This window comes from Pan paniscus, chromosome 10 (genome assembly GCF_029289425.2).
Source record: "Pan paniscus chromosome 10, NHGRI_mPanPan1-v2.0_pri, whole genome shotgun sequence".
Lineage (NCBI taxonomy): Eukaryota > Metazoa > Chordata > Mammalia > Primates > Hominidae > Pan > Pan paniscus.
In genome coordinates this window covers 128921253-128946267 of record NC_073259.2, presented here as the reverse complement: position 1 = coordinate 128946267, position 25015 = coordinate 128921253, and the positions used below count along the sequence as shown (strand labels likewise).

The 25015-nt window shown below is 39.5% G+C and overlaps 1 protein-coding gene across 3 annotated transcripts in view; it reads left to right on the top strand.

Annotated features, from left to right (window-relative positions):
• Positions 1-25015, top strand: part of SPPL3 (signal peptide peptidase like 3) — a 138356-nt gene that overhangs the window by 30039 nt on the left and 83302 nt on the right. The window lies entirely within an intron of this gene.

Sequence of the window (25015 nt, the reverse complement as noted above, 5' to 3'; positions counted from 1 at the left end):
CTCAAATGATCCACTCATCTCAGCCTCCCAAAATGCTGGAATTAGAGCTGTGAGCCACTGCACCTGGCCATTTTATATAAAGGACTTCAGCATATGTGAATTTTGTTATCCGAGGGGGATCCTGGAATCAATCCCCCGTGGATACCAGGATACCAAGGGATGATTGTACTTTCAGTGATTTATCACTTTCATTTGTCAACAGATTTTATGTCAATTCTCCTTTCTACTTTGCCAGCTTTTTTTCTTTTTACTTTTTAAAAAACTGGTAAAATGTATATATAACATAAAATTTACCATTTTAATCATTTTTAAATGTACTGTCATGTGGTATTATGTGTATTCACATTGTTGTGCAGTCATCATCACTGTTTACCTCCAGAAATTTTTCATTTTTTTTTTTTTTTTTTTTTGGAGGCGGAGTCTCACTCTGTCGCCCAGGCTGGAGTGCAGTGGCATGATCTCAGCTCACTGCAACTTCTGCCTCCTGGGTTCAAGCGATTTTCCTGTCTCAGCCTCCCGAATAACTGGGACTATAGGTGCCTGGCGCCATGCCCAGCTGTTTTTTTTGTATTTTAGTAGAGACAAGGTTTCACCATGTTGCCTAGGCTGGTCTTGAACTCCTGAGCTGAGGCAATCTGCCCGCCTCCGCCTCCCAAAGTTCATCTTCTTAAACTGAAACTCTGTGCTTATTAAACAGCAACCCCCATTTTCCTCTCCCCGAGCCCCTGGCAGCCACCATTCCACTGTCTACGAATTTGACTGCTCTAGCTAGGTCACATAAATGGAATCCTATATTTGTCCTTTTGTGACTGGCATACTTCACTTATCATGTCTTCAGGGTTCATCCCTGTTGTAGCATGTATCAGAATTTAAGAATTAACTTTTTTTTAAAAAACTGAATAATATTTGAATGTATAGATAGGCCACATTTTTCTTACCCATTCTTTCATCACTGGGCATGGGTTGCTTCCATCGTTTGGCTATTGTGAATAATGCTGCTGTGAACATTGCTGTACAGACATCTCTCAAGACTCTGCTTTCTGTTCTTCCCAGGTTGATTTTTGCATTCATCTTTGTATCTTTTTTCTTTCTTTTTTTCTGAGACCGAGTTTCACCCTTGTTGCCCAGGCTGGAGTGCTCAATCTCTGCTTACCGCGACCTCTGCCTCCCGGGTTCAAGTGATTCTCCTGCCTCAGCCTCCCGAGTAGCTGGGATTACAGGCATGCGCCACCACGACCAGCTAATTTTGTATTTTTAGTAGAGATGGGGTTTCTCCATGTTGGTCAGGCTGGTCTCAAACTCCTGACCTCAGGTGATCCACCCGCCTCAGCCTCCCAAAGTGCTGGGATTACAGGCATGAGCCACCGCACCTGGCCCTTTTTTTTCTTTATTACTTTGCTTTTATTCTGAATCTGAAGATGTGTTCTTTTTTCCATGTTGACAATATAATTTAAAATTGAATGTTTCTTTTACAATCTACATCCTTTACAGTAAGCTAAACATTTTTGGTTACATTTGTTGAAAACAGTATGAAAGATTCAATGGCTTTATGTCACTGACAAATTTTCATTTTGGACAACATGCTAGTGTGAGTAGTTTCTGGTCCAGTGAAATCCAGTTTTCAGATATTCCTATTTTTGGATTCTCAGCTGTGTATTTGAAATCATCACATTTGAAATTTGTTTGTTCCAGAACATATATGTTCTCATTCTTGTTTGTACTTGAGTCATGTTTAATCACATATATTTGTAGTATGCTTAGATGTAGTAGTTTCCATTTTCATAACTACTTTTCTGTTGATGCATTATGGTGAATTGCAGCTACAAAGTCATACTGTGTAGTAGTGAAAATGCTAACATAAGAAGTAAATAGTAGCAAGCAAAGGATTTTTAAAATATCCAACCTAGTCATATATACCCATTTAGCTCAGTAGTTCTCAGCTGTGGTAATACCATTCTCTGGTGTGCCATTTTTGAAATTCATGAGAACATTTTTGTTTGGCACCATAGTAGAGGTCGTTACAGGCATTTAATGGACAGGGTTTAGGTCTGCTAGATGTCTTGCAGTGTGCAGGAAAGTGCTACAGCGAATAACTATTCTGTCTCATATGGTGTTTGAAGCTCCTTTAATTACGTCTAAAATATTTTACATATAAACACAAATCATTTTTTACATGATAAACTACATTTTCTATGAATGGCACTGTTGTGTAAATCAAGGAGTGAGTAATGTTTTTTCATTTAAGGCTTTACCGAGAGTTTGCCATTTTGGTAGAATGCATCACCTACAGCAGTACTCCTCATGGTATCGTAGTCACCATTCGACACACCTGATTCAGTCTGCATTTGTTGCTGTCACATTCATGGTGATGTTTCAAACTGATGTGAGCATTTTATTATATCATGTTATTTCCTAGTGTATTGGTGCTCGAGTTTTAATATATTAAATAGTGTTTTATTATGAATCAGCTTCCTTTATTCCCCATATTATAGTTAGGACATTGTAATTTTTTAAGTTATGTAGACTATTAATATAATTTCAATATAATGAAGAGACTTAAAATTTTTCATTATGAACAGATGTTAGGTGTGGTAAACTTGGGAGCCAGTGAATTGACTGAATTATAGCAGTCGCTATGGCACCTCCACAGCCTTTAAGATTACTTCAGTATTTCTGTGAAAAGTTATTAATATTACACTTCAGATGTATATGAAAATATTATTTTATTGATTTTCCTTAGAAATTACCACACCATTGGCCGGGCGTGGTGGCTTACCCCTGTAATCTCAGCACTTTGGGAGGCCGAGGTGGGTGGATGACGAGGTCAAGAGATTGAGACCATCCTAGCCAACTTGGTGAAACCCCGTCTCTACTAAAAATACAAAAATTAGCTGGGCATGGTGGCATGCGCCTGTAGTCCCAGCTACTTGGGAGGCTGAGGCAGGAGAATCGCTTGAACCCAGGAGGTGGAGGTTTCAGTGAGTCAAGATCGTGCCACTGCACTCTAGTGACAGAGTGAGAATCCGTCTCAAAATAAATAAATACAAATAAAACAAAAACAAAAAAAGAAAAAGAAAAAAGAAATTACCACACCATCTGTCTGTTGACCACTTGACAAGTGATTGGGTGATACTGGTGGTCCGTGGACTACGCTTTGAAAAGCAGTGCCACACATCCTGTATTGCTTTTGTATTAACCTTGTTGTCCTCAATTACTGAATTTGCTCTGTACTCCACTTTATCAGGTACCATTTTTTCCCTAACATTTTTTTTTTATTTTGCAGTGACAGGGTCTCGCTCTGTCACCCAGGCTGGAGTGCAGTGGCATGACCATGGCCCACTGCACCCATGACCTCCCAGGCTTAAGAGATCCTTCTGCCTCATCCTCCCGAATGGCTGGGATTATAGGTACACACCACCATGCTTAATTTATTTTTTGTAAAGATGAGGTCTCACTATGTTGCCTGGGCTGAACTATAATTTTTATACATAGGCTGGGTGCGGTGGCCCATGCCTGTAATCCTAGCATTTTGGGAGGCCAAGGCATGCGGATCACTTGAGGTTAGGAGTTCGAGACCAGCCTGGCCAACATGGTGAAACCCCGTCTCTACAAAAAATACAAATTTAGCTGGGTGTGGTGGCAGGTGCCTGTAATCCCAGCTACTCAGGAGGCTGAGGCAGGAGAATCACTTGAACCCAGGAGGTGGAGGTTGTGGTGAGCCGAGATCATGCCTCTCCGCACTTTAGCCTGGACAACAGAGTGAGACTCTGTCTCAAAAAAAATTTTTTTTTAATACATGAGTTGTCTAATACCATAGTTGTTCAACTCTAAGATAAACTTCTTCTCAGCACCATTAAATATGTATATATATATATATTTTTTTTTTAAGACAGAGTCTCGCTCTATAGCCAGGCTGGAGCGATCTTGGCTCCCTGCAACCTCCGCCTCCCGGGTTCAAGCGATTCCCCTGCCTCAGCCTCTCAAGTAGCTGGGACTACAGGCACGCACCACCACACCCGGCTAGTTTTTTGTATTTTAGTGGAGACAAAGTTTCACCATGTTAGCCAGGATGGTCTCGATCTCCTGACCTTGTGATCCACCCACCTCGGCCTTCCAAAGTGCTGGGATTACAGGCATGAGCCACCGCGCCCAGCTACACCATTAAATATTTTTGGTGGTCCTTTGTAGTTCTTAATGTCAAAAGAAATTCACCAAGTGCTGTCGCAGATGTCATTGCCTGCATATATATAAACTTTGCCATGCATGGAGGTGTCTTTTCAACCATTTATCATCAGATTAAAGTTATTTGCACTGACAACATTACACATGGCTGAATTTTAAGTTAAATTTAGATATGTAATTATTTTCTGTATCTTTCTCAAAAAGAGTATGCTACAAGGATTATTTTATATGTAGGAAATAGCCTGTTCCAAGATAAATAATACAGTTAAAAGCAATAGAAATTGCTAAATCTTAGGAGTACATTGTAGAGTTTGAGAGATAATGGAGGTTACCTGTGACTGACTCATGACTTAGGATGGATTGTCACTCAAGCACTAATGTTTTAAAAAACGTTCCTTATTTTTAAGAGAAACTGCTTAATTTCTAGGGACATCTATTTGAGGAAAGATGAAACTGAGTTTAAAGACAAAATTCAGAGGATTCTCAGATGTTATTTTATTTGCCTCAGAATTATGCTGTCAGTCCCAAAGATGTCAAAAAGAACAGAATTCTGACTTTGAGAAGTGACATGTTTGATACTATTGCATAACTGGAGATGGCCAAAAGTTCAGAAAAATCATTAGACTTTGAATGTTAAGAAAGTTTCAGTTCAAACTTTTATCAGATTCTGAAAAGGAAAGTGGTATGTAACTTTTGAGAAATGTATGCTATTATTTTACAATCCATTGTGTTTTAGAAGAAATACATTATTTCTCCGTTTTAAATTCTTTCCTTTTTTTGAACATGCCTTTTTCAGGATAAACTTTGCCATGTGTGGAGGTGTCTTTTCAAGGTAAATTATGCCTTACTATTTCAGTTAATTCAGAAAATGACTTTTGATGATTGACTATCTTTTAATAGTTCTAAATTCCTCAAATATAATGTTCTCTCTAGAGGTATATGTCCCAACCTTGCATAATAATAGGAATTTCCTAATGTGTTGTTACACGGATTCCCAGACTCTTTCCCTTAAGTTTATGATGTATAGTCTAGGGTGGAACCCAGGAATCTAGATTTGGCGGAGGTACCTTAGGTCACAGGCCTCCAACGTTTTTGGCACCAGGGACTAGTTTTGTGGAAGACAGTTTTTTTATGGATAGGGAGGAGGGGGATGATGTTTTGGGGATGATTCAAGCACATTACTTTATGTTGCATTTTATTTCTGTTATTACACTGTAATATATAATAAAATATAATTATACAACTCACCATAATGGAGAATCAGTGGGAGCCCTGAGCTTGTTTTCCTGCAACTAGGCAGTCCCACCTGAGGGTGATGGGAATCAGTGACAGATCATCAGGCATTAGATTCTCATAAGGAGCACACAACCTAGATCCCTCGCATGCATAGTTCACAATAGGGTTCTCACTCCTATGAGAATCTAATGCCACTGCTGATCTGACAGGAGGTAGAACTCAGGCGTTAATGTGAGCGATGGGGAGCAGCTGTAAGTACAGATGATTTTGCTCACTTGCCTGCCTGTCTCCTCCTACAGTACAGCCCAGTTTCTAACAGGCCACTAACTGGTGGCAGTCTGTGGCCTGGGGGTTGGAGACCCCTGCCTTAGGTGATTCTTCCAGGCTAGCTTGGGAAACACTGCTGTAGAGCGTAGGCTGCTTCCTGGGGATCCTGCCTAGTCTTGACTACTGTATAAAATTTCATTGCTACAACTTAGAATGCATCTACTATCCCAGGATTATAGTAATATAATATATACTAATAATTACAGTAATATTTAGAATATTGGTAACAGGTTGTGAGCACTTAACTGTGTGTAAGGACCCATGCCAGACACTGAATAGGTTGTTGAATCCTCACAACTTTCATAGATAGATACTATTATACTCATTTTGCAAATAAGGATAAATAATCTGTACAAGGCCTTACAGCTAGTAAGTGGTAGACCCAGGATTGGAACCCAAGCAAACTGACTTTAGAGCCTGTGCTCTTAAACCACACTGTACTGGCCGTTGTAGATCAGATGCTGAGCTGTGCTGATTGTGCAGTGCATTGTAGAGCAGTGTACAGTTCACTATGAGCGTGAGGTAACAGATATGGTAAGACATGAAACAGTGGCATTTTCATGTGGGAGGGTGTCAGAGCAGTCAGCAGTTATATTAAAACAGTAACCAATCTTGAAGGGCCACAAAGTGATCAACTGGGTAACTGTTGATGTTTCTCTAGATTAGCACTTCTTAAAGTGTGGCCCCTGTTTCCCTGGAAATCCCTGAAAATCTCTCATGGGATCCTCAACGTCAAACCTTTATATAGTATTTCTGAGAAGTTATCTTTCTCTCTGTGTTAACATTTGTATTGATGGTACTGCTGGTGCCTAAGCGTGAATCAAGGCAGTGGCACCAAAGTGTGCTCATAGACATTGTATTCCACACACTCTACAGTTTTGTTTTGTTATTTTTTTAACCCAGTTTCACTTAAGAATGCCCTTAATGAAGGAGTAAAAAAATACTCCTTTGATTAACTCTTGACACTAGATTGCACATCTTTTTAATGCTTTGTGTGATGTAATGGGAAGGTCACACAAGGCACTTCTGCTGCGTGTTGAAGTACTGTGGTTGTTTTAAGGAAAAGCACGTGTAGGGTTGAGTTACATGCTGACCTACCATCTTTTTTCATGGACATTTTTACTTTTAAGAATAACTAATAAACTATGGTTATTCAGATTTGAGTATTTGGCAGATTTTGTCAAAAATGAAAGGACTGATAGTATTTGTTGCCAGTGATAAGATTTTTGGGCTTGATGACTTCCCAGGTTTTGTTTTTGTTTTTGTTTTTTGAGATGGGGTTTCGTTCTTGTCTGGGCTGGAGTGCAATGGCATGATCTCGGCTCGCTGCAGCCTCCGACTCCCGGGTTCAAGCAGTTCTCCTGCCTCAGCCTCCCAAGTAGCTGGGATTACAGGCATGTGCCACCACACCCGGCTGATTTTTATATTTTTAGTAGAGATGGAGTTTCACCATGTTGGCCAGGCTGGTCTTGAACTCCTGACCTCAGGTGATCCACCTAGCTCGGCCTCCCAAAGTGCTGGGATCACAGGCGTGAGCCACTGGGCCTGGCCTACAACTTCCCAGTATTTAAAGACTTCTGTGATGAGATCAGTGGTAATAGTAACAGATGGAATTTTTAGTATTGGATAATGAAATACATAAGCATTTTGAAGAGCTCACAACTGAGGAAACAAATATTAACTTACCAATGCATGATGTACAGAATTATGCATGGGTAAGGATCCATTCAGAGTGAAGGCAGACATGGATTTTAATGTAACAGAGTACAGAAAGTTCATTGATAGGGTGTTAGATTTTACATTGGAGCTAACCTTTAGGAAACTACCGTCTAGGCTGGGTGTGGTAGCTCATGCCCGGGATCTCAGCACTTTGGGAGGCCAAGGTGGGAGGATTGCTGGAGGCCAGGATTTCAAAACCAGCCTGGGCAGCAAGCAAGGCTCCATCTCTGCAAGAAAAAAAGAAAAGAAAAGAAAAAGAAAGCTACAAGAAAAAAAAAAGAAGCTAAATATGGTGACTTGACCCTGTGGGCCTAGCTACTTGGGAGGTTGAGGCAAGAGGATAGCTTCCGCCCAGGAGTTCGAGGCTACAGTCAGCTGTGATCACTCCAGGCTGAGCAATAAAACGAGAATACATTTCAAAAAGAATTAAAAAACCTACCATCTGTAGAATTTCATTTCAGTATTGAAGAATAATATCTACGATTACCTGAAAGGCTCTTAAAATACCACTCACATTTTAAACTATAGATATGCATGCAGTTGAATTTTCTTCATGTACTTGAACCAAACTATGTATCATAGTACAGATTAAATGCCGAAGCAGATACGAGAATACTGCTGACTTCGATTAAGCCAGACATTAAAGATATTTGCAGAAATGTAAAACGGTGCCATTCCTCTCACTAATTTTTACTTTCAAAAGAGTTATTTTTCATTAAAACTTTTTTTTTTTCTTTTGAGATGGAGTCTCGCTCTGTCACCCAGGCTGGGGTGCAGTGGTGTGATCTCAGCTCACTGCAACCTCTGCCTCCTGGGTTCAAGTGATTCTTCTGGCTTAGCCTCTGGAGTAGCCGGGATTATAGGCATGCACCACCACACCCAGCTAATTTTTGTATTTTTAGTAAAGACAGGGTTTCACCATGTTGGCCAGGCTGGTCTCAAACTCCTGACCTCAGGTGATCCACCCACCTCAGCCTCCCAGAGTGCTGGGATTACAGGTGTGTGCCACCATGCCTGGCCTAGATATTGTGATAAATATATATTTGGTCTTTATCCCAGGTTCCTGGCATAATAGCTTTTATAATAAAGCCCTTAGAATTTCGTGATAGAGGAGAGAGGAGCATCTTTTGTTATTCATGAGAAGTCCCTTTCAGCCCTACCTGAGTTTATGCTAATGAGCTGAGTCTTAGTGGGCTCCTAAATAGCTTCTGGATGATGACTGGTTGCTAGAAGAACCAATAGAGAGGGTTGGAAATATAACCCCTTCCCTCAACCTCTGCAGAGGGGAGAGGGGTTGGAGATACAGCCCAGCCACGAAAGGCCAGTGATTTAATCAATCATGCCTGTGTAATGGAACCTCCAAAAAATCCTTAAAAATTGAGTTCTGAGAGCTTCTGGACTTGTGAACTGGTGCTGGGAGGACAGTGCACCCACCGAAGGCATGGAAACTTTGCACACTCCTCTCAGCCCTCCATTCCTTGCCCTGTGCATGTCTTTTATTTTTCTGCTCCTGAGTTGTATCCTTTATAATAAACCAACAATAGTAAGTAAATTGTTTTCCTGAGTTCAGTGAGCCATCCTAGCAAATGATCAAACCTGAGAAAGGGATTGTGGAAACCCCCAACTTTGTAGCTGATGAGTCAGAAGTATGGGTGACCTGGACTTGATACCGGCACCTGAAATAGAGGCAATCTCATGAGACCTAGCCCTTAACATGCAGGGCCTGTGACACCTTTGGGTAATAGTGTCAGAATTGAATTGATGAACATCTAATTATTATTGGAAAATTGGTTATTGACATGGAAAAAACCCACACATTTGGTGTCAGAAGTGTTAAGAGTAGAAACAGATCATAGAAATATGTGTAATTTATGTTAATGTATAATGAGTTTATTTTAAAATGAATAAATATTTTTCATATTCACAGTTTCAATGTCTAATATGGTAAATATCAGGAAGTATAATCTATATAAACAAATGCCCTTTGGGGTCCTCAACAAGAGTCCTGAACTAAAAAGTTTGAAAACTACTTCTCTGGACACTGTGGACATTATTTTCTGTAGTACTGCCTACATTGTAATTCATGTTCACTTATTTACTATTGTTTTGGAATCTTAATACCTTCAAGTATGTTGCTCAAAATTCTAGAATTGAAGACATGAAGATGTTGAGCACTACAGCCCAAAGTGATATTCCCAATCCTTTGAGTTCCCAGTCCCTCTCTTACCCCTAACTCCCTCACAGCCCTTCTGTTCTCTCCTTTTGGTATCTCAGAAATCTTGGGTATCAGAAATCATTTCATAATACAAGTAACAAGGAATAAGATAACCTGTTAGAAGATTGGATTGGTTTTTATATGTTACAATTTCAGGCATATGATTTTTAAATCTGCCAGAGAGGTGATTGTATACTGAGTGTAATATCAGTCAGCGTACTCCCCTGCCAGATAAACCAGGACTCAGTCCGCTGCTAGGATGCGTTTCAATGAAGACATCTGACCTGTGTGGTATGTCTTCAGGGCATTGTAGTTGACAGTAGTAATGCAAGGATCTACCACAGCCTGTTTAAAATATGACTAGAAATGTGACTGCTGGAGTAGCTAGATGAAATATAGACCACACTGATAAAAAAAAAAACTTACTCTTTTTCCCTTCCTGTTATTTATTGCCAACACCCTTTTCAAGGATCTGTCCTTTTGGAGAATTTTTGTACTTTGTCTCCTTCCTTTTTCTGTTTTTCTAGCATGTTCTCATTTAAGAATAAGCAAACTATGGCCTGCAAGCCAAATCTGACCTACAACCTGTTTTTGTAAATAAAGCTTTATTGTAACACAGCCATGCCCATTTGTTTACATACCATCTATGGCTGCTTTCATGCTAGAATGGCAGAGTTGATTTGAGTACAGTTGGCCCTGTCTCTGTGGGTTCCACATTCATGATTTAGTCAACCTCAGATAAAAAATATTTGAAGGAGAAAAAACAAAAGTAATACAAATGAAAACAATATGGTAAAACGGGTATTTATATAGCGTTTTCGTTGTACTATGTATTGTAAGTAATATAGCAGTGATTTAAAGTATATGAGAGTCCTGTGGAGCCCTGAAATGGGAGGGGGAAAAAAGTATACAGGTGGATGTGTGTAGGTTGTATGTAAATACTACACTGTTTCATAAGGGACTGGAGCATCCAAGGATTTTAGTATCTAGAAGGGGAGTAGGGGGTTGTACTGGAACCAGTCCCCCAAAGATAGGGAGGACTGTAGTTGCCACAGAGACCATATTACTTACAGTGCCTAAAATATTTACTCTTTTACATGAAAAGTTTGCCGCCTTCTACTTCTCTTACTATTTCTAGCAAAGTACCAGACTAATTTCTCCTTCCTCTCTCCCTCCAATTTGTCACGAACAAACTTTTGTGCGTGTGTATAAAATATAATATACACAAATTACCAGAAAAAAGAAACAAAAACTTAACAAAATACATGCCCAGATTTTTCATTATTAGAGTCAACAGATGGAAAATTACCAAATTGCTATAATGAGGTTTAAACATCCTCAGTTTTTGCACTTACCTTGACATGGATCCGTTGCTAACAGTTCATGAAGCAATACCAGTGCTAAACCCACACTTTAAACAGTCTTGTTCTTGTAGTCTGTTACTGGACAACTTTTATATTTATACAACTTATTTACTTCTTTCCTGTATTTTTATTGATTGAGTATATTATACATAAATTTCTGGTTGAGTATGCTGTATAGGCGATGATACACACTGAAAGTGATGTAGATGGACCTCCATTGGTGAGCCAAGCCCTTTCTGGATAATGTGATATAATCTTTATTGCCTTAAAGACCCTACTCAGTGACTGAGTAGACTTTATTTTTGAGGCAGGGTCTTGCTGTGTCACCCAGGCTGGAAGTGCACTGGCATGATCATGGCTCACTGCAGCCCAGATTTCCTGGGCTCAAGTGATCCTTCCACCCAGCTAATTTTTTATTTTTTATTATTTTTAGAGATGGGGGTCTCACTATGTTGCCTAAGCTCTTCTTGAACTGTTAGCCTCAAGCAGTCCCTGCGCCTTGGCCTCCCAAAGTGCTGGGATTACAGGAATGAGCCACTGCACCCAGCTAGACTTTTTTTTGTTTGAGTTGGAGTCTTGCTCTGTTGCTCAGGCTGTGGTGCAGTGGCGCTATCTTGGCTCACTGCAACCTCTGCCTCCTGGGTTCAAGCAGTTCTCCTGCCTCAGCCTCCCGAGTAGCTGGGAATACAGGTGCGCACCACCATCCCCAGCTAATTTTGTATTTTTAGTAGAGACAGGGTTTCACCATGTTGGCCAGGCTGGCTTCGAACTCCTGACCTCAGGTGATCCACCCGCCTCGACCTCCCAGAGTGCTGGGAGCCACCGCACCCGGCCCCAGCTAGACTTTTTGAGTCTGTATGTTTTCTGTTGTGTTTAGGTGTAGTGTAGCTTCCTTTTTAATTGGGATAATAATGGCTGTAGAGATAAGTTTCAAAAAGAATTATTTGCTATCAGTGGTTCCCACAGGATTTGTGTTTCAAGTACTGTTTGAAAAAACAAAAACTTTTTTGTCAAAGTAATAATGCACACTGCTGTATACTGTCACAATTCTTAACTTCAGTTATTGCTTGAAAAGACTATTTACATAGATTCAGTCATCTTTGTCTTATAAGGAAGGTATGTAAGCATTTTTAATTTTTTCTCTCATAGCACAGTACAGGTTGAGCATCTGATATCGCAAAATCCAAAATTATCCAAAATGCAGAACTTTTTGAGCTCCAACATGATGCTGAAAGGAAAAGCTCATTGTAGCATTTTGGATTTGGGATTTTTGGATTTGCAGTGTTCAACCAGTAAGTATAATATAAATATTCTGAAACCCCCACCCCCCCCACCCCAATAAAGAGGGAGATCTGAAACAATTCTGGTCTCAAGCATTTTGGATGAAGAATACTTAATCTGTATGTTTTCTTTATAGAAAAAAAATTAAAATTTACCCATAGAGAGATTTTCTTACTATGCCTTCAAGAAATGCAATGAGGCAGAACAAAATTGAAAACATAACCATCTCTTATAAGGACCCTAGAGTGACTAAATAAGTAAATACTGATAGATTATAAAAAGAAACTGATTGGTAAAAAGTTAAACAAATTTACCATGTGACCCTGCAGTTTCACTTCATAGTTTGGCTGCTTATAAATTCTCGGCTCACATTTCGTTTTCTCTATTATGTTCTTCCATAGAGTGTTGCTGTCAGAGACTAGTGATATTCTCTTTAGTTATTTTTAGTTTTTGTTATGCTTCCTTGCTTTGATTTTCTTCTTTGGGGACTCCTATTGTATACATTTTGGATCTTCTTTGCCTGTTTTTCTGTAGATTGCCGCTGTCTAATCTTTTTATCCCTTTCCTAATTTTTCCATCCTATTTTCTAGTTTCTTTAAGGCATTATCTGTTACCCGTTGGTTGTTCATTCTTGTGTTTCTTTTAGTTTAGTGTTCATTTCTGGAATTTCTGAGTTTTATCACCCCTTTTGAGTTGTTCTAATTCAGATTTATGTTGCCTCTTCATATGATGTCATTTTCTTTGTTTTTTTTTTCTTTTCTTGAGATGGAGTCTTGTTTTTGTTACCCAGGCTGGAGTGCAATGTTGCAGTCTTGGCTCACTGCAACCTCCGCTTCCCGGGTTCAAGCGTCCTGCCTCAGCCTCTTGAGTAGCTGGGATTACAGGTGCCCGCCATCACACCTGGCTAAGTTTTGTGTTTTTAGAGATGGGGTTTCACCATGTTGGCCAGGCTGATCTTGAACTTCTGACCACCTCGGCCTCCCGAAGTGCTGGAATTACAGGCATGAGCCACAGTGCCCAGCCATGATGTCATTTTCTTAAAAAATTTAAAATTTCAAAATAATATTGTGTTACAGTTTTTACCTGTTTTAAAGGCATGTTTTTTTTCTGGTATGTTTTCATTGTTTTTACAGATGCTCTCTGCCTCCTTTTCTCTCTTTTTAAAATAATGACTTTGAGATAAAACCACAGTGCTTTCCTGTTGTTCATTTTTAATGAAAATTAATTTTCTTTCTTTTTAAATATATGTTAAGTTCCAGGATACATGTGCAGGACGTGCAGGTTTGCTACATAGGCAAACATGTGCCATGGTAGTTTGCTGCACCTGTCAACCCATCACCGAGGTATTAAGCCCCACATGCATTAGCTGTTTATCCTGATGCTCTCCTTCCACCCACCCCTGTGACAGGCTCTGGTGTCTGTTGTTCCCCTCCCTGTGTCCATGTGTTCTCATTGTTCAGTTCCCACTTATGAGTGAGAACATGTGATATTTGGTTTTCTGTTCCTGTGTTAGTTTGCTGAGGATGATGGCTTCCAGCTCCATCCATGTCCCTGAAAAGGACATGATCTAATTTCTTTTTATGGCTGCATAGTAGTGTATATGTACCACATTTTCTTTATCCAGTCTAGCATTGATGGGCATTCGGGTTGATTCCATGTCTTTTGCTATTATGAATAGTGCTGCAATAAACAAACACATGCATGTGTCTTTATAATAGAATGATTTATATTCCTTTGGATATGTACCCAGTAATGGGATTGCTGGGTCAAATGGTATTTCTGCTTCTAGATTCTTGAGGAATCGCCACAGTGTCTTCCACAATGGTTGAACTAATTTACATTCCCACCAACAGTGTAAAAGCATTCCTGTTTCTCCACAGCCTCGCCAGCATCTGTTGTTTCTTGACTTTTTAATAATCGCCATTCTGACTGGTGTGAGATGGTATCACATTGTGGTTTTGATTTGCAGGAAATTAATTTTCATAAACTGAGAGAGAGAAGTGGGCAGGAAGACTTTAGCTTTCTGGCTCTAGAGCTCCCTCTTTTGACTTTTCTGGTGGAGGGGAAGAGGGAATCCTAGCACTTTCAGACATCTGGTCATTACTCTTCCTGGTTCTTTATTTGGGCCACCTTCTTCCTTTTCTTCTCCTGTCTCTGTTCTGCTGGATTCTGTTCCCAGTAGTTTCTCCTCAGTACAAGACTTTGTCCTGAAAGAGAGCTTCAGATGGTTAGCTTTTAGTTTAGACGGTCCCTATCACTCCTTCCCCTTGTACAGGCCATAAGTTGGAATGTACAGAGCTCCTTTAAAGTTCAACTGCTATTCCTAGTTCAGCTCACCTTGCTTGCCAGTACCTGTTGTCTCATTTGGGGTTTTCCTAATTTCAGATTCATCAGATACCCTGTTGCTTCCCTTTGCTGCTTCTCACACAGATGGCAATTGCACACCAGTCTTTAGCAGTCAGTAGTTTGTCCCCATCTGCTTGTCTTTTCGGTTTTGTGAGGCTACCTGATCACTTAGCTTTGTTGTAGGTGCAGATTTTCAGTTTTGCATCCAGATTGCTCTATCTGTTTTTATGGGAAAATTCAGGAGGATTCAAACCAACTATGCCCTGAATGCTGCCATCGTTCCAGAATCTTGTCCCGTAGTTAAATTTTTATTTTTATTTTTTGAGACAGAGTCTCGCTCTGTCTCTAAAAAAAAAAAAAAAAGATGAAAATTGTTCATCTCCACACCAGTGGCCAGGGGGCTCAGTGAGTAGCAAGGGTCCATGTTCTGTGTATTCTGCTCTGCCCTCCAGCATGTTAACCTCACCTCTAGGCTTGCTGCGCTGCTGTTTGCAGGATAACTGCAACATTTCCGAGACATCACATCCTCAAGACCACAAAAAAAGAATCTTCTCTTCTTTGTGTTTCTTTTTTGTTTTCTTTCAGATTAAGGGAAATCTTTTCCTTCTGTCTCATTGGCCAGAATTGCATCATAAGCCTAAGCCACAAGGGGACTGGAATCTGCATTTAGGTTTGTGCTGTCCAGCAAGATAGCCACTGGCCACATGGGGCTATTTAAATTTAAGTTCATTAAAATTAAGTACAACTACAGATTAAGTTCCTTAGTTGCACTCACCGCATTTCAAGTGCTCAGTAGTCCCATGTGGCTAGTGGCCACCTGATTGGACAGTGCTATAATATTACTAGAATGTTTTCATGATCACAGAGTTCTGTTGAACAGTGCCGGCTTACATTAATCACGATTCACTCCCTGGGCGTTTTCAGAGTTGCATTTAGTCTTGAGATTTTCTCAGGTGCATTCCAGAAAGCATGTTCATGGTGAACAGCCACAGAATCTGACAATGAGACCACCCCATGTGGCTCTGGGGCTTCAAGTACACCCCCATTCATTTGCATGAGTGAAATAATTTCTCTGTGTAGGAGAAACAAAAAGGTTGTTTTACTGCCAGAAAAAGTACTGAACACATTTTTGAAGTAAGTACTGTTTTTCTTTTCTTTTCCTTTCTTTCTTTTTTTTTTTTTTTTTTTTTGAGATGGAGTCTTGCTCAGCTGCCCAGGCTGGAGTGCAGTGGTGCAGTGGCACGATCTCAGCTCACTGCAACCACCATCTCCCGGGTTCAAGCGTTTCTCCCGTCTCAGCCTCCCAAGTAGCTGGGATTACAGGCAACTGCCATCATGCCTGGCCAGTTTTTGTATTTTAGTAGATACGGGATTTCACCATGTTGGCCAGGCTGGTCTTGAACTCGTGACCTCATGTGACCTGCCTGCCTCAGCCTCCCAAAGTGCTAGGATTACAGGCGTGAGCCACAGCGCCTGGCCTGTTTTTCTTGAGACCAGTCATTTTATTTGAAAATTAAGCTTTGAGGTCATAGTGCTAAATAGCCAGGGCCTATGATTTACTTGACAAAAATTGTTTTTTATACATTTGTCAGTTTCTAATTGGGTAGTTGGAAAATGCCAGGAAACTATTATTTCTGTTCATTTATTGTGCTATATGGAATCTGTTATACTGAGGGGATGTACTTTATAAGTTATTAGTACAAGGATTAATCACTGATAGCCCCCTTCTCTCGTCATTCTTGCACTCTGTGGGGTCTAGTGATCCATCCGTACAAGGAGAAGAAACGGTGGCTGGAGGGATAATGAGTTCCCTCTCCTCTTTCCTACACACTAGAAGTAGGGTCAGGAAAGCCCTGCATGCTTTGCTTCTTCCTTCCCTGTCCCTTCCCTGCCCCTTGTGGAGGGTCATCATGAAACAGTTACATGCAGGTGCTATAAAAATCCTGACGTGTTCTTAGGTCCAAATAGTGATCTTGAATGTCATAAATATAAGAATATTTTCATTGCACTGTTTTTCCTCAGTTGAGCAGGTTTTGATTATAACAAAACAAATGCCCCGCTTTGGAAACACTTGGTAATGACTGTTATTTAAAAGCAGTAGGAATAATAGGAAGTTAGCTTCTTGTTGTTGACCTTTGGAAAGGTTTGTAACTTCATGATGCTTCCTTAGACTTTGGGGCATTCAGGCTGACTGAATTTTAGACCCAATTGACAGTCATTTTTGCTTGAGTCTTTTTGAAAATCTTTTTAGTATTATTAAAATGGTTTCTTGCCTTAATAAAATATACAGAATATATAATTTAACATGTATTTGGCTTTGATAGCACCTCAGGCTCTTGTCCATCAATTATTGTTTTAGTGATTTATAGGTGTAGCTGTTGCAAAAGGAAGGTGGTCACACAGCACATAGCTGCCATGACTTAAAAAGAAAAAAAACCTGTGCTGTTGGCTTGCTTACTTATCCATTGTATGTTGGCAGGACTAGATTTACTTAACATCAGACTACTAGAGTATGTATATAGATACATATAATTCAACACATATCACCAAAACAGTTTCTTGAGCATTCTAAAATTGTTTAGGGGTGGACCATGTTTACCTCTCACTGAATGTGGAGAATTTTTTAGGTGCTTCATGGTAAACCCTTGGCTTTTCTGATTTCCTTGGGTCAGTTTCCTCTGTCCACCTCACAGGAGGCTGCCACATGTGTTCTCACATTTACTCCTTGAAGAGCCGTTGGTAAAGGGTACATTGATAACTTGCACAGTCATGAGTAATTCAGTTTGAGTAGCTAGGTTTATCCTGTTTGGGGAACTGACTGTCACTGTGGGGTTTTCTTCTCCCTCTGGCCTTTTTTTCCCCCGTGTGTGTGTGTGTGTGTGTGTGTGTGTGTGTGTGTGTGTGTGTGTGTGGTGGTGATGGTGGTGGTGGTGTTTGTTTTCATGTGGTGGTTTTGGGGGTTGAGTTTTGTTGTTGTTTTTTGCTATTCCAAATACAAATTCATCTCACTTGCTTTCATAATATATTCAGTAGTTTTTCTGAATTGCTATGAAAATGTGAATTTTATCTAAAACTGATTTTTAAGGTATGGTCTTTGGACTAGTAGTAGCATCTGTATTGCCTGGGAACTTTTTAGAAATTTGTGAATGCTTGGCTCTGCCCCAGATCTGCTGAACCAGAAACTCTGGGGTAGGTACAGCGATCTGTGTTTTAACAAATCCTCCAGGTGATTTGGATACACCATCAGCTTTGAGAACCACTGGTCTAGAAGATCCATGAATTTAATCATTTTGAACAAATGCTGAAACTTCCTTTCCATGTGCTTTGGTGCGCATCATATCTTCTTCTTAGTCTAAAATTTATATCAAAAGAATTAGGAATACTATGGTTTGTTACAGCTTCTTGTTTTGCTACTATTGTGTACATTTTTAGAAGTTACTAAGGAAAAAATTTTACGTTTGGTGTCAGATGTTTGTCCATGTGACATTTGAATGAGTAAGTGCAATTCCTTTGGGCAGATAAAAATGTCAGTGTACTTTATTTGTCTAACAGGAATTCTCTGCTTATAGATGTAATATAATATAGTTCTGTAGACTTAGAAATCAAATATTTACCATATACATTTTCCTTCATTTGCTTGCCTTAGGAAAAACAGTGGATGAGCAGATAAGATGATGGTAAAGAATATATCTTTAGGCCGGGCGTAGTGGCTCATGCCTGTAATCCCAGCACTTTGGGAGGCTGAGATGGGCGGATCACCTGAGGTCAGGAGTTCAAGACCAGCCTGGCCAACACAGTCAAACCCTGTCTCCACTAAAAATACAAAAAAATTAGCCAGGCATGGTGGCGGGTGCCTGTAATCCCAGCTACTCGGGAGGCTGAGGCAGGAGAATCGCCTGAACCCAAGAGGTGGAGGTTGCAGTAAGCCGAGAATGCACCACTGCACTCCAGCCTGGGTGACAAGAGTGAAAATCCGTCTTAAAAGATATATATATATATGAAATATATATGAAATATGTATATATGTATACATATATACATGTATATGTACATATACATATGTACATATTTCATATATTATATGTATATATAATATGTATATACTATGAAATATAATATGTATATATTTCATATATTATATGTATATATAATATATGAAATATATAATATGTATATATAATATATGAAATATACTTCATATATAATGTGTATATAATATATGAAATATATATTTTACATATAATATACATATTATATAATACATGAAATATATAATATGTATATTATATATACATATAATATGTATATTATATATGAAATATATATTTCTTATGTAATATGTATATATAATACATATATTTCATATATGTAAAATATGTATATATAAATTAATATATATGAATATATAAATATAATAAAGATATATATCTTTAATAGAAAATGTCAAATTGGCATGTAACTATGTGCGATGACAAACTGGGAGTTTCCTAAATTATTTGTCTGAGCCCATTATCTGGAGCTTCAGCTATGCACTTTGTATAACAGAGAGCGCACTTTCGTCAGAACAGGAGTGTACAAGCAGTAATGTGAGGAGCGCAGGCCTGCAGGTTCAAACTCGTGGGTATCACAGAGTATTTTTAACCTTCAGCGAAACACAATGATATCTGTTAGATATCATACAAACTAATAGCTTAAGGTAGTTCACAATTCAGCATTAAATCACTAAATTCCTTTTGATGATGCCATATCTTTGCAAAGCTGGGATTTTGGCCATTGCTGTGAAATAAAAGCAGTACTGTTTGAAAATCAGTGTGAAACGGGCCAGGTATGGTGGCTCACGCCCGTAATCCCAGCACTTTGGGAGGCTGAGGCGGGCAGATCGCTTGAGCCCAGGAGTTCAAGTCCAGCCTAGGCAATGTGGTGAAACCACATGCAAAAATTAGCCAGGTGTGGTAGCGCTCACCTGTAGTCCCAGCTACTCAGGAGGATGAGCTGGGAGTATCACCTGAGCCGGAGAGGTCAAGGCTCCAGTCAGTCGTGTTTGCACCACTGCACTGCTGCCTGGGTGACAGAGTGAAACCCTGTCTCAAAAAAACAAAAAAGAATGTGAAACAGGAAACGAGAGTGGCAGTGTCCCATCTGATTCTAAGATTTGAGAAGTGGTGGAGTGCCCAGAAGCTCCTGAGCTGTTAGGACACAAATACTGCTTCGACTGAACAGAGCTATTAGGCATTTCTTTTGGCCTCAGGTATGCCACAAAAAAAATGACTGAGATTTTAAAGGAGCCATGACCTGAGAACATTTTAGGAATTTCTGATGTGAGCTACTTTTTTTGGTAGATTGCCGTTTGGACTATGAGTATGATTTAAAAAAAAAAACTGTATGAGAAAATGAGAGGCCAAAGGCCAGTGATTTACAGGCAGCCTGGTGGAGGAGAAGTGGTGTGTGCTGCTGCTACATGGTCTCTAGGGCCATATGCTCTAGTTTGAGTTCTAGTTTTTTGACTATATCACTGTGGCTAAGCAATGAAGTTTCTAGACTCGCGTTCTCATTCATTAGGAATGATAACACCTCGTAAGTATCTAAACGAGATACTGTAGGTAAGTATACTTCATAGAATTTTAAATCTGGTAATTGTGTGGTAGGCTGAATAATGACCCCTAAAAGATGTCCATGTCCTAATCTCTAGAACCTATGAATATAGGAAAGGAGACTTTGCAGATGGCATCAAATTAATATTTTTGAGATGAGATTATCCTGGATTATCTGTGTTGGCCCAATATAATCACACAGGTCCTTGGAAGAGGTGGGCACATCAGAGTGAGTGGTAGCAGATTTGACGATGGAAACAAGAGGTTGTAGTGATCGATGAAGGGAATGCGAGCCAAGGAATGCAGGTGGTCCTCTAGAAGATGAGAAAGGCAAGGACACATTCTTCCCTCAGAGCCCTCACAGGGAACCAGCCCTATAAAACCAATGTCAGATTCATGACCTCCGCAACTATGAGAATAAGCTTGTGTAAAGTCAGTATTTGTGGTAATTTCTACAGCAGCAGTAGGAAACTAATATAGGATGTTACTCACATTTAAAAAGGGAAAGTGTTTGAGAAACCCTAACGTCCACTGTCAAAAAACCTAACATTCTTTCATTCTTTTTCACAGTATGAAATCCAGAATAGCAGCATTTGGCTTTTTTTTTTTTTTTTTTTTTTTTAAAGGCTGGTCTCACTATGTTGTCCAGACTGGTCTTGAACTCTTGGGCTCAAGCAGTCCTCCCACCTCAGCCTCCCAAGTAGCTGTGCATTCATTTGGCCTTTTAGACTTCCTTGCAATGCGGCATAAACTTCTATGGTGTAGACATGTTGAGATTTCCTTTGGCCTTAACAGATGGCTCTAGAGACTTTGAGTAAGTATTTAGATTTGAAAGGGACAACAGAGAGGACTCATAAACCTCTGGAACATCTAAGATGTGTGTCTCTGGAAAGCCTAATTTTATGGGAAGGGTTTTTGGAACTGAGTTCCCTTGGCAGCCCCTAGAGTCACCTTTTACCAACCATCCATTATATTTCTAAATCTAGCTTGTCCAACAAGTTGCTTTAGAACAGTTTCTCCAAGCCTAATGTGTTTTATATTTGCACTCCAGAGGGTAGTATTTCAGAGCCTCTCAGGTGCAAACTTGGGGTTTTCCATGGCCGGGTGACTCAGCTGAGGAAAACTTCTGACCAGTGACTGCCTGTTTGTATCTACACACTCTGTTAGGAATGGTTATTTTTACTGAGTCCTTGTCAACATCCTGTCAATCCCAGATTTTCCAGTAGAAATACTTCACACTAGAATTATGTCTTTATAAAGCAGCAGCTGTCACAAAGAAGTGGTAAGGCCTGAGGACATGAGAATTGTAGGGGGAGGGTATGTGTGAGAAGATCCAGAACCTGTAACCCAGAGTGGTTTTTAGAAGTCTCGGATAAATAGGATTTTCCTGGTCCCAAAAGGTAAAGACTACATGCATTGTGCACTAGTCAAGCTTCCTCATAGCTAACTAGCATGCCTGATGGAAGCTAGAAATTTTCTTGGACATATTTTCAGATGCCACGTGCAAAAATCACTTCGTACAGAGTATATATTGATCTGTTTTTTAGAGCTATTTGGATTTTCTAAGTAAAAGTCAAAGGAAATGTCAACATGTCTACATTTTACCTGTATTTGCTATATCTTGGTAACCTTAAGCCATTGCTAGTATAGATAGATCATCCTATTTCACTTGCCTCTGTGGTAGCTCATTAATCTATTCGTATCTACTTAAACAATAGAATGTCTTCAGAAATTGTGTTGCCAGTTGGCTACAACTTTGTAGAAGTTGGTATCGATTACCTGAAATTATTTTTTACCTTTAGAGTACTGATTTAGATGCTTGTTAGAGTTGAGCCCATCTCTAGTAACTTTGTTAGAGGGAAAGAGAGTATCAGGTAAAGTTTAGATTTAGTTTTACTTTTTAATATTATTGTTTTCTTTTGTTTTTTGTTTTCTTCCTCTGGTTTTAGAGGGAGGATCTCTGTTGCTCAGGCTGGAATGCAGGGGCGTTGATTATAGCTCACTGCAGCCTTAAATTCCTGGGCTCACGCCATCCTCCCATCTCAGCCTCCTTGAGCATGTCTAAGAATATAGACATGTGCCACCATGCCCAGCTAATTTTTAAATTTTTTGTAGAGATGGATATTTACATAGTAATCAAGTTTGTATTACATCCTGGGCCTTGAAAGATGGCCAAAAAAAACCCAAAATTGAGTGTTACACAAATCACCTGTAGCTTGCTCATTGATCATTAGTGTTATTACACTAAAGTGATAAAAAGTAATTTACGCACAAAATTTTAAGGCATTTTTTTCCTTACTATTTTCTTACACATTAGATATAATGAGCTATGGTAAAAGAGCAGTAATTTAAAGCATCTGTGAGAAATCTAACCTTTCCCTTTGTAACCTTTTGGATTTAATTGTGATTTTTGAGAAATGGAACAATCAGTAGTAGTTATGAAAATTGTCAGTTTGGCTTATGTTAAATATATAGATTAATTTATAAGTCCATCGAAAATATGCAGATGACTAAAATAATACAGCAATTCTAAAATAATACTTGTTAGATAGACTAGCACTTTCTGGGGTGTGGCAGGGGCAAGTAAGTTAAAGTAAACCCTTGCCATTCTGTTAATGATACCACTATTCTCAGTCATTAGATTGGACAAGAAATAGCAGTTTTGGTATTCCACCCTTCTTGGGCTCCCTGCCATGTTCAAGCACTTTAACTTGAGGTTTTAGTTCTGTGATTGTGAGAATAACTCTAGACCCATGGTGTCCCTGTAGTCCTCAGTGCGATCTTATGGCTGCGGTTTGGCCTTTCTTCTGACTCCTTGAGATATATCCCGATCCTGTACATTAGAAAGTGGCTGTTGGAGAACAACACTGCAAATACAACTTTGCTTATAGTACCAACCAGAGCAACCTTGAGATTCTGTCAGGGCAGTGCTAGTGAATTTCCTCTCCCTTTAATAGATTCGGCTGCTGAGTTCATCAGAAGCTGGTAAGTAGTGCAGGTCAGAATCTGCTCTTACTTGTGCACATGCACCACCACCACCTTATCTCACACCAGTGTGATGAACAAGACTAGATTTTGTTTTAAGTTTTATATAATGCCTTACTTCCCTTTTTCTGTCACCAGACATTCAGCCACTTATAAAAATCACTCTCTCCCCAAACTTGTGATTATCTCCTTTCTCTCGGTAGTTAAAATGAGCACGGTTCAGATTCAATGTGGCATTTTGAAAGCCAGGGGACACACCCAGGGTGATTATGGTACTCAGGTACAGGAGAACAGAAAGACAGTTCTCTGCTATGGAATATTAATTATAAATATTAGCTCCCTTTTTACTAGATTCAAAGGCAGTTCAGTGGTTACTTTAAACCAAGGCCAGGTGTGGTGGCTCACACCTGTAATCCTAGCACTTTCGGAAGCCAAGGTGGGAGGATCACTTGAGCTCAGGAGTTTCAAACCGTCCTGGGCAAGAGAGTGAGACCCGCCTCTACTTAAAAAAATAAAAAATAAGGCCAGACGTGGTGACTCACGCCTGTAATCCCAGCACCTCGGGAGGCCAAGGCAGGCAGATTGCTTTGAGCTCAGGAGTTCTAGACCAGCCTGGGCAACATGTTGAAACCTTGTCTCTACAAAGGATACAAAAATTAGCCAGGTGTGGTGGCACACACCTGTGGTCCCAGCTACTTGGGAGGCTGAGGCTGGAGAATTGCTTGAACCCAGGAGGCAGAGGTTGCAGTAAGCCAAGATCACACCACTGCACTCCCGCCTGGGTGACAGAGTGAGACCCTGTCTTAAAAAATAAATAAATAAATAAATAAATAAATAAAAATAAACTGAATTCATGTTTCCACCCTCCCCAAAGAGACGCTAAGTTCTTCTTTTTCCCTCTCTAATTAGTGTTGAAATTGATGTTACATCTCCCTTTCTTCTGGTTTATTTTGTTTGAATTTATTTTTTCTCTTTTCCTTACGTTTGGTTTTATGCATAATGAAGTTTGAGGCTATTGGTGCAGGTATTCAGTAGCATAAAACTTCATTTATCTGGGTTTATAAGTCAGAATCCTATTTCACTTCTCCCTGAGCCTGAGGGGAAATCTTAGAAAAGTCTATTGAGATTTAGTTATAATAAACATACTACTTAATTACTGCACAAGCTTAACCACAGAGTTTGCTGTCACAATATAAACACCCAGATGAGGGCCTGAAAGAAACCTCCACACTCCCACCCACATGAACTCTGTTGGGTGTTTTCTTCCTGCCCTCTATCTGGCAAACAAAAATATGGAATCTGTTCCAAGAATTTCTGTGAAACCAGTTTAGAACTTTATAAATGGCTCAACTAAATGCTCAAAACATGACTACTTCTATTCCATTTTGCCAGCTTTCCACAAGCCATTTTTTTTTTATTTTAAAAAAGTGATTTTTCTTGAGAGCTTTGTTATTCTTAAAAAATTTTATCTAATTTGTTGCAAGTTTTTAAAACTCCAATTTTGAGACTTCTCTTTCCACTCTTAAATAGCATACACTAAGTAAGCAGATCAACCGTAGCTTGCTGTTTTACTCTCCATAGCTTTTATAGAATAAAACATGCTCAGGCTCTAAAATTCTAAGGTAACTATTTTAAATGGAAATACTAGCAGCTATGCAAGTAAACCAGACACTGTCGATTATTTCGTCAATTTAAAACAATAAAATTCCCTTGCTTTTAATATAATTGAAAATCTATTTAAAGAGCCCAGCATATATCTTTGATAAAAT